Source organism: Cheilinus undulatus, linkage group 20, assembly GCF_018320785.1.
Source record: "Cheilinus undulatus linkage group 20, ASM1832078v1, whole genome shotgun sequence".
NCBI classification, from domain to species: domain Eukaryota; kingdom Metazoa; phylum Chordata; class Actinopteri; order Labriformes; family Labridae; genus Cheilinus; species Cheilinus undulatus.
This window is the reverse complement of record NC_054884.1, coordinates 10497368-10513513: the sequence shown is the minus strand read 5'-3', so window position 1 is coordinate 10513513 and position 16146 is coordinate 10497368. Positions and strand designations below refer to the sequence as shown.

The window sequence follows — 16146 nt, the reverse complement described above, 5'->3', positions numbered from 1 at the left end:
GACAACACACATCAGACTTTAAATGTCACTAAAGGAAGTGAGATGAGGACAGGAAATACAAGGTGATTATAATAATCCAGAGCTCTTTTCTGATGTCAAATGCTAGCTTGGTGAACTGTCGAGACAGTGATACTGTATTCAACATGAGAGGAAAGTCAGGTGATGTGCATGATCATCTGTTATCTATGGTTTCAGGGTGACAACATCTCAGTCTGAATAAGTTCTGCTCTCAAGTAATAGTTGAGTGCCACAGACGACTTTCTCCCACTTCTTCAAAGAACTTATAAATGTTTTGTTGCGTTCAACAGTGAAGAAGTTTTCATCTGACATTCAAAATTTGTGATATTTTTCCACTGTGTATAAATCCGTCAAAAAACATCTGTATCTATTCTGCCTCTCAGCTGTAGAAAAGCAGGGACCCCAGGTTTGGCAGGGTGCAGAGAACACACTACCATGATTTGGTTCCAGATTTAGGCAAGAGGATAAATGCTTGGACTACAAGTAAAGACTAAAATGTGAGGAATTTTTATGGACTGAAACTAGACTAAAATGTTTTGAGTTTTCGTCGATTAAAACTAGACTTAAACTAAAAGGACAGAAATGACTAAAATGTGACTGAACATAAAAATGCATTTCGCATAAAACTAAAACTAAAACTAAAAGTATCTGCCAAAATCAACACTGAGTAGCAGGCTGTTATAGTCAGTTTCAAAACATCTTGTCTTATTTATATAGTTGTCTCAGGATAACAAAACTGTATTCTCTGATAACAAGTTCATTTTCTGAGATCTAAAGAGGGGTTGTGCTTTTAGGGCAGAGGTCATCATCTACATTTGTAGTTGATAGACGCTTTGGGGGCCAGATCTTCAAATAAAAGCTAGGGCAAACAGACATTTTGGTCTAATTAAAATATTTTTTAAATGTCTTTATTTTCTTTCAAATGTATGCCATTTTTAGCCTCTTAAAATTAGATCAGTCCATTTACCTAGGCAGCCACAAGGGGGCGATTGAGATATTTTTGCTGGATTTTTCCTGTCCTGGGACTGTCGTGCTCTGCTAATGTGCCGTGTCCTGATTGGTGGAAAAAAAAAAACTTGCAAAACACTTGAATTTGAAATAAACCACAGTCTAATCAAGAACAAAGTGATAAGGATGTGTTTATCATGCATCTTATTTGCAAGTAATGGCTGCTGGGTAGATTTCGGATTAAACCAATCAGGGCATTTTTTTTCAGTGTCATTATTTTTAGGGTTTTAATCGCTGTAGGGATAAAAAAAAAAAAAAAAGACGCCTGATATACATCCTCATATTTTTTCCCTTAATATTTCTGAATTTGATAATGCTCTGGGGGCCGGATGGGAAACAGTGGGGGGCCTGATATGGCCCTTGGGCCGCCAGTTGATGATCACTGTTTCAGGGCTTTTCGCAGCTGGGATACGGGAGGTTCAATTAGTGCATCCATTTTTTTTTAAATTGTATTAATTGCATGCTTTATTGTCTGCACTCCCAGTGATGTAAAAAGTCAGTTACTGCTCCTTAATGCCTCCTTTCAGATAGAAAATAGAAACTCACAGAAGGCTCAGTAAACAATTACAAAGTAATTTCCATCCTATTCAATTAAACATTTGACCTTTTTATCATTTCCTTATTCCCTTTTCAATCCATAACAAATTCTCTTTTTCCATGGGTAAGTTCGAGTCAGTTGCCTGTAGTTTAAGACATTACAAAAACCTAAAAATGAAGCAAAAAGGTTTTAAATCCAAAATAGTTGAATGTCAAAAACACAAGAAAATGGAGATGAATGGGGACTTACATGTCACTTACATGTAATCTCAAAATTAATCACAATAAAAATTTAATCATCAGAGAGATGCTTAATTGCTTCTTGCTATATTATATATAGCATGCTCATCTCTAAGTAGGAAATGTGCAAAACCAATTTGTGTGGATTTTGGTGACCCCTGTGGATGTAGTGGAACTACCTCTTATCTGTTGACTGATCCTTTTTGTGTAACTAACGTCTACTAGAAAAAAATCCTCTGTGTTTTGACAGTCATTCATATACCTCTGAGAGAGTCTGCTGGGGAATATTTTACATACTGTTTCTGCAAAGCGCTGTTAGTATTTTATCCTGACAACCCTTGCAGTAGTTTCAGGCATTAAAATAATTCTTAACAAATTATTGCTCTTGTAAGTTATGTTTTTTTATTTGAAACCCACATGGATGCATTAATATTGAATTTAATCTGTTTAAAAACCAGTTAGAAACTCCTCATGGGAGCTTGAGACTGATGACATAGCATGTTATTGGTGTGTTTTAATGATGCTCATGTTTATTAACCCTCAGAGGAGCTGGGATTGCTGCGCTCCCCTGTGCCCCAATCTTATTGCAAGATAAGCTACACATTATTAAATCATCCAACTTGAAGTTGATTTCCTATCTTCAGGCTTATCAAAATGTCATGCAGCTTATACACAGATGAGTTAGTGTATTTTATGGCCCTTAAACTACGGCCTCTATTAATAATGCAACTGATGAATGGGAGCTTTAAATCAGTGGAGGATTAACTTTATATGACCTGTGCTGCTTAGTAGCGGTGTAATGTATGAGAGAGAGAGAGAGTAATGAAGTGAATGAGCAAGAGAGACCACACTTTAGAAATTGTGCTTTCATAGACTACACGTAATACGCCTATCTTTCATGTTGTTGCTTATGCAGCTTTCAGACACGTATGCTGTATTTGCATGGGATAACTCTTACCTAGGGACCTCTGGTGATTTATAATAATCACTCAGGATGTCTTTTTTTAATCATGTGTGATTGAACAATGTCTGTTATTTGCAGGCTAAAAATTCCAGGGCAAATTACCGACCCTATTTCAGCGCAGACTTCCACAGGTAATTCTAATCCCATGTGAATTGGCATCTTTGTAATTTAGGGTGGTATTCATGTTTTTTATGGTCCATGCAGGTATTCGTGCGCCTGGGATGCGTAACAATCCCAAATTTATAGAGTGCAGAGTAACATCATAATTCACTTGCTAATAACATCGATATTTACTTGCTTGCTACAGACCGTTAATGTTGAAATATTTATCTACTATATATACATATATGTATATATATGTAGAGAGTGGGGGGGGGGCTTAAGCAAATTGCCCAGGCCCACAGAAGGGAGGGGCCCTTGAGAAGCCTGCAATGAAAAGTTTGTTTTAATCATTTTTTTTCCTAGTGATTAGTGTCATTATCGAATCAAAAGCGACAAAATGAATTGGTCAACAGACCGAAATTTGTATCAAAGAGAGTAAAATAAATACTGGGGGCCTCTGCTCCCCCCTTAAAAATGTTCAAATGGTATAGTCCAGCACGGCGAAATAATGCAAGTAAAATCAGTTTCATATTAAAATTTAAAGTAAAAATATTGCTCATAAATGGGGAAATTATGCTTCAAAAATACATTAAAATGCATATATATTTGTAAAAAATGATGCAACATTTGTTGCTTCGCTAGCCAGTTAAGGAGGGGCCTGTGTGATATTCTTTCTCGGAGCCCAAATTTCCTAGCTACGCCCCTGTGGACACATAAAGGAAATGTTGCCTGGAAGACTCGATGTGCACAACATGGCATTTTTTGTATGAATTTAAGTCCACTCAGGAACACTCTAATCACAAATTTAACTATTTTATTGCAAATTGGTTGTACAGTTTTACTCGGCGGAGAAGGCTCTGTTCAAAAGATACTTCCTGGATTAGTCAAGCAGCATAGTTTGACTTTCCAGGAAGCGCGTGGCTAGAAATCATTTATGATAATATGTATTGAATACAGTCAAATTAGTTCAATAGCAACTGGCATGAATCTGAATGTAAAGGTGCAACAAGCTTTATGCTATAAAGGAGGAGGCTGGGGTGGAGGAGGTGAAGCTTTGCCTGCAGCAGCTGAGTGGTGCATCAGCATTAATGCAAGCAGGGGTTAGTGAGAAGTACTTGATATTTAACTACACCGCTCTGTTGAGAGAAGAGCTGTGATTGGCTGTGGGAGCCAGGAGGCAATAATTAGGAACAGCTGGGCATATGACTACCTTCATAAACAAAAAAATTTCTGTGCTGCATTGTCATGTTTTTCTTCAGAAATATCTGTAAATTTTAGCACATTACAGACGTCTCCTATCCCGTGCAAATGCACCATACCAAACACTGACGCCACATTAATTAGACCACATAAATAATGAAGAAACTCCAAGTGACTGCAGGCAAACGTTACCATAAACAAAGGCTCATTATCCATAACCTACAGCCACTTTTGGCCCTATGTTTTCACCCAGCATGCACCGCTGTGGACACAACAAGCTCACACCATAATCTAGAATACAGTGAACACTGAACCTGTCACACTTTATCATTAATTGTTAATTCAGCAAAGTATTCTGCAAGAGCAGTTACCAAAAAAACCTAATTTTAAAGCAAGTCTTTGCAGCCAAAGTCACTCTACTGTCTATTACTGACTTGCTGAACAAATGAAAAACATAGAAAATTTGCTTTAACACAAGATTTTGTTAAAATCTACAGATAAAAGTATAACACAACTATGCCAGGCATTCTATCTTATGCAGAAAATGCCATAAATAAGAGTCTGTTCTTAGCATACTGTACATGTGTGTCTCTTTGTCTGACACCTACACAAGTACTCCTCTACATTTATCACAAATCTCTTGCATCTGTTTCCCGTTACCTTGGAGATGTTGTTTCTTCAGTCTGTCCGGCTTGCAGCACACTGGCCCCATTTCTGAGTGAGCAGTGCAGCCTGGTGCTGGGACTGGCTCTGGCCTAAAGCTGCAGCATGAAGCCGCCTCTCAGTTACCACTAAGTCCACTTGGAAGCAGATCAGTACGCAGGTAGCACCGACGGCCAGAACCTGCCAGTGAGGCATGCTCGATGCCAGCGCAGACAAAACCCGTCAAACTATAGTCCCACTTCTTGCCCTCCACTCATTTGTTCTGTCCATTCATTCTCTCTTTTCTCTCTGGTTCTTTCATTCAGCAGTGCGGGCAGCAGGTCCGTTCCCTCGGCCCCCCTGGGGAGAAGCAAATCCCTGAGGAGGAGTATAACAAGACTCCCTCTCTCTGTCCTTCCCTCTCTGTTTCTGAGTGTGTGTCTGTGTGCAGGAGCAGGGTGATGGGCTGTCCTCCAGTCTTTGCCAAACAAACTTGTACACACAGGGAGGGAGAACAGTCAATCAATGTCTGCGAGATACCAGCGGACCTAATGCATGAGCATACTGAACTATTTCAATGTTATAATACTCTCTACCAAGCCAGGTTTGCCTCTTCTTTGTCTGAATGCCTTACCCAGTAAGAAGATTCAACCAGTCAGCAGTAAGTGAGTACTTTTGAATTTGTTTGTGGAATACAATAAAAGAGTGGGACTGTCTGCTTAAAATGCTACCTTCTTACCTTCAAGTATATCGGCTGTCTTTTCAAATTAGACATTAGAAATTAGACATTGGTATTACATGTTAAACATGGTGAAAGTCAAGTCTTCTCTGCAGCCTCCATATCTTCTTCTGATTGATTTACAAGTGCAGACACTTCTCTGATTCTATGGCAGGTTATCACAAGGAAGTTCAATAACAAGCCAGAAAAACCAAGCAACAAATATAATACAAGTGACTGTGACATATCAGTTCCCCTAAGACATTCTGAGATATATGGAGCATCTTTTTATCTAGTATTTGTTTGTTTTTGATACTTTAAACAGGTCGTATAGTTAGCTGAAACACAGACACACCCCTCACAGTGTCTTCATGTAAACATATAGTGTGCAATTCTTAGAGCTGTTGTCTTTAGTTTACAGTACAGTAGGGACATATGCCACTATCCCTTATTTAGAGTAGCCTGTGTGGTTAAAACATGACTGTCACTGTAAAAATAAGAAAATGGACCAATTCATATAGTCTGCTTGCCACTTGTTGCTTTCATTGCTTTTGTGCATATGACTGTTTTGAGATCCCTCTGCCCTTCCACGAGCCTACATGGACCACATGTTCCACATGTGGCCACCTGTTCCTGCCTTTCCTGTGCCTACAAGGAAAGCCCGAGGAGAAGCAGCAAAAACCCAAAGCAGAGCAGCCATCATGACATTCATAAAGTAAGATGCAGAATAAAGGAAGAGCTGGGGTGGAGGAAGGTTGTAAAAAGTGGCTTGCAGAAGGAGCAGCAAAGCATGGATTTACAGTAACATGTAAGAGGCTAGGGCTGCGCAGTAGCGCAGGCGCCTTGCAGCAAGAAGGTCCCTGGTTAGCTTCCTGGTCAGGGCCTTTCTGAGCGGAGTTTACATGTGCAGATGGTCTCCCTGTCCAAATGCTCGTTAGGTTAGTTGGTGACTCTAAATTGACCGTAGGTGTGAGAGTTTGAGCGTGCCTGATTGTCTGTTTCTATATGTTCGCCCTGTGATCAACTGGGGACCAATGACAGCTGAGATAGGCTCTGGCCTCCCCGCGACCCCCAACAGGATAAGCAGTATAGAAAATGAGTGGATATAAGAGGCTATTTTGTAGCGATAAGGTTTTGGTGTGCCGTGAAATTTTGGCTTAAACTCAGATGTGCCATGGGCAAAAAAAGATTGAAAACCACTGATCTAGTGGGTATACTTTTACTCTTTACTTAGAAATAGGTAAACTCTGTGGCAGGGATGCCCAAACTTTTTTCTGTGGGCCACAAACAGAAAAATAGAAGGCTGGCAGGAGCACTTTGATATACCTCACCTTAAGTGTAATAAAGTTGGTGAAACCAATCCAATGTAGGCCATGATATGTTTAGTGGCTGAACATGCTTAAACGCCCTGTTAATGGCTGACAAGTCAAATAGCCAATCATTGTGAAGGATCTTGGGCAGGTGACTCAGAGTTCAGGGGGGCCTGGGGCAACAGCTACCACTGCATCCACCTTTTGGGCACAATGACTATCCAGTGTGGGCCCTTGTCACCAAGAACACCTGTCCCCCGTGTGTGTCACTTTGGACCGAAGCATCTGCTAAATGACATAGTAACATGCCTGTGTATACCTGGCTTTCCACCGCTGAATCGGACTGTGAACAAGAGGCCAAGAGAGGATTGTTACCACTCTCACAACTAAGAATGTTCCTAAGCATCTGTTTCCCCTTTCGACTCATTTAAATTTTGTTTAACCAACTAGTCTAAAGAGGAGAATATCCTTAGAAAACAGTCAAATTCCTCACAGGGTCATTGTGTCAGCTGGTGTGATGTGAGCCTAATACAGTCTCTTTAGCATGGCTAACATGAAAAGCTAGCGCAGCCAGTCTTTGTTCCTCTTTGCAGATAAATACCGGATATGTGGCCTTTCGGTTGAGTGGTTATAAGTGAGCCTAACCCTCAACAGCTTACATACCACTTTATTTCTATTTACTTCTTAAAAAGCTGTCATACCGCACTGATCATACGACACACTAACCGCTTAGCTACTGCTGAGCTTCTCATAATTACGTCCAGTGAAGTGCTGTGGGAAAGCTCAGACAGGAAGTCAGCGGCTATAAACTGAAGCTACAGTGGCCTCTAGCGGATGTTGTATATTTTAGGACATCCTTAGGTCTAAGAGTAAGGTGTCAGATGTCATATAAAAAAGCATCAGGTCTCAGGAAAAAAGGCATCAGAAAAAAAGGCGTCAGGGATAAAGGTCAGGAAAAAAGATGTCAGGTCTCAGATATACAGGCGTCAGGAAAAAAGGCTGAGAGAAAAAAGTGTTAGGCATCAGAAAAAAAGGCTTCAGGTCTCAGGTCTTGACTTTTTTCTTGACGCCTTTATCCTGAGACTCGATGCCCTGTTTCCTGACAATTTTTTTTACTGAGACCTTAAGCCTTCTATCCTGACGCCTCGTTTCTTGAGACCTGATGCTTCTTGTCCTGAGGCGACGCTTTTCTTCCTGATGTCTTTTTCCTGATACCTTTTTTCCTGCTGCCTTTTTTTCCTAAGCCCAGTTGCTTTTTAATATGACCGTTTAACTGTGTGCATTCCTACTCACAGCAGTACAGTAAACATCAAGCTAGCTAGTGTGCTATGCTACTGGCTAAGTTTGTCACAAAGGTTGTGACCAGAGAAAAGCAGATAGCCTGCTCCCATGTACACTAAGGAAAAACAAGCTTGTTAACCCCTTACTTTTACCCCAAAACACTTCATATTTTCATACACAAACCTTAGCCTGATGGGAACTGCTGCTAGCTATTTGCTTCCAGTCTTCATTCAAGGCTAAGCTAACTGCTGCTAACTCCAGCTCATTATTGATCAAACAGAACCTTTTTTTTTTTTGAACGTTTTGGTAGACATGAATTTCCTCTGCTGAGGAAGTTTGTATGATGTTAAAAGGTGCATTATTGAAAAATCAAAACTTGGAAATTTGGATATATTGTCATTCTATCCAAAAGTGAATCCAAAATTGAGAGCCAATCGATTCTTTTTGACATGTATGAAATCTCTGAAAAATATCAGACCTTATATATTGATTATCCTCATAGCCAGCATGTACATTTGTGCTGCTGTAGAGGCTAAAGGGTAAAAGTAATAACTCTATGGACCCTTGAACTCTGATGTGGCTTGGCTGTTGTGTCTTAAGTGGCTTTTCTGTGTCTGTTCATGCATGCACAGGCAGCGTGGGATTGTGTGTGCTGCCTAAACAGCCAGTCCACAATAACGAATTAGCAGAAGCTGTCACGTTTGCACAGGCACAAGTGTGTTTTGAGAGTGAGTGCTGTTTCCCAGATGGCTTAATTGCTTCACACTACCACAACAGAGGGCTTATAGCCTAGAGTCAGCTGTTAAATACAAAGAATATTTAAAAATACTCAGTAATTTTCCCATTTCCTTCATGCCTGCAGGCTTAAAGACAATCATCAGGCGCATGACTGTTGAATCGGCTTTGATTTGGTGGACTGCTCCCTCTGTCTGCAGTAAATACAGATAAAAACCATGGTGGGAGTCCAATTTTTTAATTGCAGGCTTTCTGGACTGCGGCTGTTTTTCTACTTAAAGGCCAAGAGGAAATTAAGAAGAGTGTCTTGTGTTGCTTTTGCTTTCAATAACAAATGCTCAAGACTGAACAAATGGCCAAATCAAACTATAATATCATATATATGTTTGCAAAATAAATGGAGATTTTTATACAAACTCTGATCTTGAGATTATAGGCCTTTCCATTTTTGTGTTCTGTTTATGCGAGCTTCTGAAAGTATCTTTAATTTGCTGCTTTAAACAAGCTGAAGAATGGATTTGGATACAAATGTGCACCAAAGACGTAACTCAGGCTAGGACTTAAACCATGAGCGTGTTGTAGGGGTTTAGCTCATTGCAGCTTTATCTGTCTTGTATTTTATCTGTTGCATCAGGGTCTTCCATACCTCCACAACAAACATGGCCAATGGTTTTACCCTCTGGCTGGACCAACACATACACAAGCAAGCACACTGTGTAACAAAAACAAAGCCCATCAGTCAATGGCATGAACAGCCAAGGTCTTTGCATGCCTCTAAAGGACAGGGCTACAGTTACAATGGACAAAGGGGGTCTGGAAGTGAAAAGACAAGTCAGTGGGTTCATTTCAAGACCTGAATGAATGTTAGATTGAGAGTTTATTTGTCCTCATCCAAATCAGTTTGATCAATATTGCATCCTCATATATTGTCTTGACAATCAAGATGTTCTGCTATTATGGTTGCTAATAAGAACGATCAGCCTACAAGGTTGTTTCTGCAAATGCCAACCACTGTCACCATTATTATGGCAATCAACGACTTGCTGCTATGAATCACCTCAGTACTTCACATTTATTATCATCACTAGAAATGTTGAAGTGAATCTAAGAGCTGCTCAGCTTCATCTACTATAATTACCAATACCTTTTTTTCCTTTCATTCTCATTTTAGTGGCTGATGTTTGAACATTAAAATCAGAATGTTAAGTCTTCTATCATGCATGGGTATTTCTGTCATGTTCTTTTCTGCATCTCCCTCTTTCCTGTTCTGTATCACCCTTTTCTCTCTTTTAGCATTTACCTCTTCTATCTTTCAGGGAATCTCTCTCTTCTCTCTTTCCACATTTCCCTCATCTCTCTTCTCCCTTTTCTTTCTGTACATTTCGCTTTTTTGATTTCTTCATCTCCCTCATCTCTATCTTAACATGCATCTTGCCTCTTTCTACATCTCCCTCATCTCTCTGTCTGCCTCCCCTTCCTCTCTTTCTGCATCTCCCCAATCTCTCTTTTGTCATTTCACCTTTTGATTTCTTGATTTCCTTCATCTCTCTTTATATGCCTCTTGTCACTTTCTACATCTCCCTTCTCTCTTTTTGCATCCCTCTCGCCTCGCTTTCTGCATCACTTTCATCTCTCTTTCTGCATATCCCTCATCTCTCTTTCTGCATCACCCTCTCCTCTCTTTCTGCATCATCCTTTTCTGTCTTTTTTGCATCTCCCTCATCTCTCTTTCTGCATCATTCTCTTCTCTCTTTTTGCATCTCACTCATCTCTCTTAATGCTTCCATCCCATCTCTCTTTCTGCATTCATCTACGTCTCTCTGTCTTCATCTCCATCTTCTCTTTCTACATCCCCCTCTATTTTATTTCTGTATCTTCTCTTTCTCTCTTTCTGCATTTCCTTCTATTCTTTTTCAATCCCAGTACAGCTTCAGCTGACAGCTGTTTCAAATTGCTGGTTTTGCTAAAGGGTTCTGCCTGGTAAAAGGAAGTTTTTCCTTCCAGAATATTTCTTAGTGTCACGCTCATGGTGGATTAATGCTGGGTCTTTATAAGCAATACAAAGAGGCGTATTTGTTTTTCCCAAAATTTGACAGAAATTCACAAAATAAAGCCCTTCATTTGTGAAGAAGAGACAACTTATTTTCAAAGTAGCAGTGAGCAACAGACAAGGGCTTGTAAGATGTAGCTGTTTTTTAACAGAGAAAAGCCAAGTGCACAAGTGAAAAGAGCCATGAAATTACTCTTAAGAGCCTCTCTTTTCAATGAATGACAGTCACGTCACTTTGTGCCCTACAGTAAAGACTCATTAAACTCTTTGCTTTTATTTAGGTCTGAGTCTAAGCACAACAGAATGAAAGCGTTTGTTTAAAAGAGCATCTGTGTTTATTGAGTTTATTCCTAATTAGTGTTTTTGCTCAAGCAGGCTGAGGATTTTCATGTTTCTCCTTCAAACAGTTCTTACATCAGCTGGTTTTTGTTCCAGTGAGCTGCTGTCTGTCAGTACAGTTCAGGAAAACTAGCTGCTGTACTGAGCTCATCCACCCTTAAATTTCCTTATTATGCCTTAACCCTGTCCTGATCAGGATAGATACGAAAATGAAGGAGTTAAATACTCTATATTGCCAAAGGTATTTGTTCACCTGCCTTGACTCGCATATAAACTTAAGTGACATCCCATTCTTAATCCATAGGGTTTAATATGACGTCGGTCCACCCTTTGCAGCTGTAACAGCTTCAACTCTTCTGGGAAGGCTTTCCACAAGGTTTAGGAGTTTGTTTATGGGAATTTTTTGACCATTCTTCCAGATGCACATTTGTGAGGTCACACACTGATGTTGGACAAGAAGGCCTGGCTCTCAGTCTCTGCTCTAATTCATCCTAAAGGCATTCAATCGGGTTGAGGTCAGGACTCTGTGCAGGCCAGTCAAGTTCATCCACACCAAAGTCTCTCATCCATGTCTTTATGGTCCTTGCTTTGTGCACTGGTGCACAGTCATGTTGGAACAGGAAGGGGCCATCCCCAAACTGTTCCCACAAAGTTGTGAGCATGGAATGTCCAAAATCTCTTGTTATGCTGAAGAGTTCAGAGTTCCTTTCACTGGAACTAAGGGGCCGAGCCCAGCTCCTGAAAAACAACCCCACACCATAATCCCCCCTCCACCAATCTTTGCACTTGGCATAATGCAGTCAGACAAGTAATGTTCTCCTGGCAACCACCAAACCCAGACTCGTCCACCAGATTGCCAGACGGAGAAGTGCGATTCGTCACTCCAGAGATATTGTCTCCACTGCTCTAGAGTCCAGTGGCAGCATGCTTTACACCACTGCATCCAACGCTTTGCATTGCACTTGGTGATGTATGGCTTGGATGCAGCTGCTCGTCCATGGAAACCCATTCCATGAAGCTCTCTACACACTGTTCTTGAGCTAATCTGAAGGCCACATGAAGTTTGGAGGTCTGTAGTGACTGACTCTGCAGAAAGTTGGCGACCTCTGTACACTATGCGCCTCAGCATCTGCTGACCCCACTCCGTCACTTTATGTGGCCTACCACTTCGTGGCTGAGTTACTGTCATTCCCGTTCGCTTCCACTTTGTTATAATACCACTGACAGCTGACTGTGGAATATTCAGGGGTGAGGAAATTTCACCACTGGACTTGTTGCACAGTCGGCATCCTATCACAGTACCACGCTGGAATTCACTGAGCTCCTGAGAGCGACCCATTCTTTCACAAATGTTTGTAGAAACAGTCCGCATGCCTAGGTGCTTGATTTTATACACCTGTGGGCATGGAAGTGATTGGACCACCTGATTTCAATTATTTGGATGGGTGAGTGAATACTTTTGGCAATATAGTGTATGTCTTCCTATGACCATTCTTCTCTTGCATCTTTACCCCATGTGATTTCTTCCTCTGCATTTTTATTTCCCCATCCCCTGTCTTGCCTCTCAGGGCCTGCAGGCCTGTGTGTAGAAGCTGACTGAGGTTCTCACCCGTCTGCCATGTTTACTGGCCATAAACAAAACACACAGAGACTCACAGGCCTGTGGGCCTTTCTCAACAAAAGAAGGAGACCTCTAAGCAAACACCTTCAGAATGTCAGATTGATATATGGAGCTGGAGGGATGGACTAAACTACCACGGTGCTAAGCTGCTGACTTGCAGTTTTGGTTGTGCTGGATCGTGAACAAAGACTTCATCAAAACAAAGGATGACATGGACATTTTCATTGCCTCCAACTGACTTGTTGCAGGATAAGGCATAAAGTGCACTTTCTTCATGTTATCAGATGGAACATGTGTCATATTCTAAAACCAAAACACACAACTTCTTCAATCAAACATGGTTTCTGGCATTAAAGTTAGCTTTTATGATGAAAAACTTGGTTGTTATGAATTAACTTAGTACTATAGTGGTGCCATGAAGCAATAGGCTGAGCAATAGGCCAACAGAGCTGTTTTTTTCTGAATTGAAAAGATTACAGTCTTTAAATTATGACAACAGTTTTCCTGAAAACCCTATCCTGTGTAGCCAGGAATACTGATAAACCAGTGACTGGACCTTCCAGACACAGTAGTCTTTACACTACAATCACTTGAGCAATATTCGCTGCACTCAGGTGATCCCCATTTCAGTAGTTGTGAGACTAATTAGTTAGATTGAATTTGGTCAGTCACTTTAAATGGGGTTGAATATTTGAGCAGTCACTTATTTTCCATTTCACATTTTTGATCAGTTGAAATTACTTTGCAGAAATCTGTTTTCACCTTGACATCAAAGGGTTTTTTTGTACTTAAAAAAAAAATCATGATTGATTTGCAAAATCAATAAAAGAATAAAACATCCAGGGGGTTGTCAATCTTCAGCTAACCTATCCCAATAAAGATGAAAAGTTAAAAAAGTCTTGGAAAAAATACAAAATAGTAGAATATTAAATGTGATCCAATTTTGAAATTAATTGCAATTGATTCAGTCCATAGCAACCATGTGTATCCAGTTCAGAAAAACAAGCAGGTTTTTTTCCCTCCTGCAATGTAAGGTACTTCCACAGAGTGGCGAGGGGAAACATAACGAACAATTACACAATCCTGACTGACATTTCCATAAGAGTCTGCTTTAAAGTGACACAAAAAGCTGTTTTGCTTTAGACTGTACTGACCTCAGGGATATTTCCAGTGTTTTCTAGAACTAAGGTGAGTTTTGGTCAGAACCAGTTGATCCCTACTGCACACATTATGCCCACAAATAATGTCACTAGTATACAGGTAGTGATTGTGATATTAGACTTGTGGTTGGTGTCAGGGTTAAACCCCCTTAAATCTTCCACGGTTTGGGCCTTTTCCCTTAATCAGCCTTCATGGTTCACTGCTTGAAAACATCACATCTACACACAAAGAAACACAATCTAAGACAAGACCAAGATGTGAGAAGGCTCTGTGAGGTCACTCTAAGTAGACTGTTGAGCCTTAGGCAATCCCTCTGTAAGACACGAAGCATGACGGCTCACTAACAGTCCTGAGATCTACAGGCTCACTGCAGTCTGACATGATGGAGGGGCTGTTAAGCTTTTTGTTTGCTTCATGTTTTTTTTAATGGAGCTCAAAATGTAATTCTGATTACTGACATGCCACCTGCTCTGAGGTTCAACCAGGGGAGAAATGGGGACTGAGCACTAAATCAGCTGATCCTTGACTAACAGCGCTCTCTGGTGTCTGAAAACAGAATTACAACCAAAGAATGAGGGCATGTACAGTACCTATGAAGTATTAACCCCCTTAGATATATTACCCTTTTATTGAGTCTGTAAATCATGGCCAATATAATTAGGCTTTTTGACAAGGAAGTAAAAAAAAAATTCATGCCAAAGTGAAAACAGATTTCTACAAAGTAATGCCATTAAAATAAAATTATGTGAAGTAGAGGTCCCGCTACTTGGTGCTATCAGTCACACAGTTAGTGAAACGAGGATCAGCTGAGTACAGTGAATGTGTCTCAAGTGATTGTAGTATAAAGTCACCTGTGTCTGGAAGGTCCAGTCACTGGTTCTTTAGTATTCCTGGCTACTATTGCACCATGAAGACAAAAGAACACTCCAAGCAACTCAGAGAAAAGGTTATTGAAAAGTAAAAGTCAGGGGATGGATACAAAAACATTCCAAGGCACTGAACATCCCCCCAAGTTTAGCTAAATAAATCATCCAGAAATGAAAGGCATTTGGCACGTGTAAATCTGCCTAGATCAGGCCATCCTCACAAACTGAGTGGCATGCAAGGAGGAGACGAGGGAAAGAGGCCACCAAGACACCTGTGACTACTCTGAAGGAGTTCCAAGCTTCAGCAGCTATATGGGATGGACTTTGCAATTGTTGCTTGGGTTCTTGACCAGTCGAAGCTTTATGGGAGAGTGGCAAAGAGAAAACCACTGTTGAAGAAAATTCATAAAATCTCAGCTGGAGTTCCCCTAAAGGCATGTGGTGGCAGCATCATGCTGTGGGGATGCTTCTCAACAGCTGGCCCTGGAAGACTTGTAAAGGTGGAGGGTAAAATGATTGCACTGATGATTTGGAGTGGTGATACACAAAAATAAATTTAATGTAGTCCATTACAACAAATCACACAATATAAAATTAATATAATTTATGATTTTCTCTGCTTTTAAGTGTTTTAATTAGCTCTAATGATTAAATGTAGTATTTTAGAAAGTGTTTTGTAATCAACCTAGCTCAAAGGAACCCCAGGGACTATGCATTCCAGGTTACATTTGATTTTACTCTAATCACAGTGGCGCAGTGGTCAGTGCTGTAGCCTTACAGCAAGAGGGTAGCTGCGGACACAGCCTTTCTAGTCTGAGTTTGCGTTCATGCATGCATGGGTTCTCTCTGGATACTCTGGCCACTTCCCAAGGTCCCAAGGCGTGCTCGTTAGGATAATTGGTGACTCTAGATTGTCCTTAGGTTTAAGTGTGAGTGTGACTATTTGTTTGTCTTCATAGGTCAGCCCTGTGATTGACTGACAGAGGGGGCAGTCCAGGGTGTGCCTCTCCTTTCTCCCGATGACAGCTGGGATTGGCTTCAAACCCAGTGACCCCAAACAAGATAAGTGGGATAGACAGATGGATGGATAACAACACTTAAATGGTGACAGTCTACACTAAATAGAAGTATGGAAGTTGTTTCAAGACACCAGGAGCATGAGATCCTTTCAAGGCCACACAATGGTATTACAGAGTTGCATTTTCAAACTACAAATTTATCAAGGTACACTGTCAAAATCTGAGTGAGTTCCCGGTGTTTTTTGGAGCAATATGAAGTCAACCAAGTGTAAGATAATGTAGGGTGGAGAACTAAGAACAAGTATATAATATGTTTATAAAAATTATTTAATAAA

At 40.6% G+C, this 16146-nt stretch overlaps 1 long non-coding RNA gene across 1 annotated transcript in view; it reads left to right on the top strand.

Annotated features, from left to right (window-relative positions):
- The window catches only part of LOC121527958, a 23626-nt gene extending 7480 nt beyond the window's left edge, over positions 1-16146 (top strand). Inside the window, exon 3 of the long non-coding RNA XR_005993457.1 lies at positions 15752-16146. This is a non-coding gene — a long non-coding RNA (uncharacterized LOC121527958). The remainder of the gene's footprint in view (positions 1-15751) is intronic.